Source organism: Lolium rigidum, chromosome 2, assembly GCF_022539505.1.
Source record: "Lolium rigidum isolate FL_2022 chromosome 2, APGP_CSIRO_Lrig_0.1, whole genome shotgun sequence".
Classification (NCBI taxonomy): Eukaryota; Viridiplantae; Streptophyta; class Magnoliopsida; order Poales; family Poaceae; genus Lolium; species Lolium rigidum.
In genome coordinates this window covers 93,603,662-93,606,107 of record NC_061509.1, presented here as the reverse complement: position 1 = coordinate 93,606,107, position 2,446 = coordinate 93,603,662, and positions in this window count along the sequence as shown.

Genomic DNA, 2,446 nt, shown 5'->3' with positions numbered 1-2,446 from the left:
ATAGGATGAGGCTCAAGAGAAACTTGGAAAGATCTTGACCACCTACTCAAGAAACCTACACGAAAGCACTTGAATCAATGAAGGGATCCCATTGTTGTTGAAAAGCATGCTAGTTCCCCTACATCTTTTACTTCAGTAGGAAAGGCGTGCTAAGCTTTGTTGAGGAACATGTTCTTTTACAAGAGGAACCCTCTTTGCATGTTGAGACCAATGCATATCTTGAATCCTTGGTGACTAAATATGGGCTCGACTATCATCCTAATGAATACTCTTGTGAGCATGCATCTATTCTTGAGGAAAATGTTAGGCTAACAAAGGAACTTGCAAAGTTCACCACACTTAAGAACAAGATGGGATTGGATGACCTCTTGAGTAAGCAAAGGTCAAACAATCAAAAGTTTGGACTTGGATATGTATCCCAAGTCTCTAGAAGAAGAACTACAACAAGGAGAAACTCAGCTCAAGATAAGAACAAGAAGGTCACTAATGATGGCAAAGCCTCAAAGGGCAAAGCCACTAGTGGTGACCGCACGGAGGCCAAACGATCACTATGCATTATTTGTTGATTATTATGGTGATGTCTATGCTAACTATGTTGGCCCTCCTAATGGCTATGCTTATAGAGAGTACTCAAGTTTGGGTACAAAAGATATTGTTGCCATTGCAAAGAAACCCATTAATGCGATGGGTTCCTAAATCTTCTACTTGATTTTGTAGGGATATTCCTCACGTTGAGTCCAAAATGGGTGTTTGATAGTGGATGCACCAATCATATGGCCGGAGGAAGAGGTGTGCTTGATCAATTCATTGAAGATATCAACAAGAAGTCAAGCATTACCTTTGGTGATAACTCAAAGGGAAAGGTACTTGGGTATGGCAAGGTAGCAATCTCTAAGGACTTGTGACTTAGAGACGGTTATGCTTGTTGAATCCCTTGGTTATAACTTACTTTCTATATATCATCTTGCTGATGCCGGTTACAATTCATATTTTACTAATTATTGTGTGAAAGTCTTTAGGAGTGACAATCTCAAATTGGTCCTCGTTGGATATGTCGAGAACAACCTTCACGTGGTTGACCTCTCGAAAGGCTCCTCTCACTCCACATGTCTAATGGCGACCAAGCATGATGAAAGGTTGGTTGTGGCGTTGCCTGCCTTAGTCATGTCAACATGAGAAGTCTCAAACAGCTCCTAAAGGATGACACACATTGTTGGATAACTAGGCATTTCTTTTGAGAAAGATCGTTGTGAGTGCATGTGTGGCCGGAAACAACTCAGAAGAGACATCCTATCAAGAGTATGTCACCCCATCTAGGCCTTTGGAGCTCCGTTCATTTGGATCTCTTTGAGACCATCCCATTATGATACTCTTGGTGGGAGCAAGTATGGACTCTGTCATTGTTGATGATTACTCAAGTATATAGGGTCTTTCACTGCTAAGTCTGAGGACTGAGACCCATAGGAGTTCATTGTCTTGGCCGAGAAGCTCAGCGTGACAGTATGGATAAAGATCGCGATGAGGCGCGGGACAATGGTGCCAGTTCAAGAACTACACTATGCGAGGATTGTATCGATGATGAGGGCATCAAGCAGGATTTTTAGCGCCATACACCTCAACAAAATGGTATTGTTGAAAGGAAAGAACAGGACTATCATTGAGATGGCAAGAACCATGTTGGAGTGAATTCAACTCACCCCACAACTTTTGGGGAGAAGCCATCTCTACGGCCGTCCACTACTCCAACCTGGCTCTTCCTCCGTCCCTCCACAACAAAACTCCATACGAGCTTCTTACCGGTAACAAGCCTAATGTCATGTACATTCGTGTCTTTGGATGCAAATGCCTTGTTAAGAACAACAAAGGAAAGCTCGGTAAATTTGAAACTAGAACCATAGAGGGCATATTTGTTGGATTATGCGGAGAACTCTCACGCCTATAGGTACTACAACCGGTCCACTGGGACTATTGAAGTATCTTGTGACGTGGAGTTCTTGGAGGATAATGGCTCCCAAGTGGAGCAATTTGTTCCATGTGTTGCAGGTAATGATGATGATCCATCTAGTGCCATCAAGCATATGGGCATTGGACACATTCGGCCCATGGAAATTCATAGTGATGATCAAGATGATGGAATAGAAGTATCAAGCACGGCTCAAGTGGAGCCTAGCTCAACTCAAGCCGAACCATCAAGTGCAACTCAAGAACCATCCTCCACTCAAGATGAGTCACATTCCGAAGAACAAGAAGAAAGTCCTCATTCCACGGAGCAAGACCATGATGATGATCAAGAAACATCCTCAACTCATGATCAAGCTCAAGTGGTCCCTCATGATCAAGCACTAGCAAGAGATGAATTCATTGATCATGAAGGAACCATTCGGAAGATCAAGGCCGCTACAAGGGCAAGTGACATGAAAGTAGATCATGTCCTTGGTAGCATCTC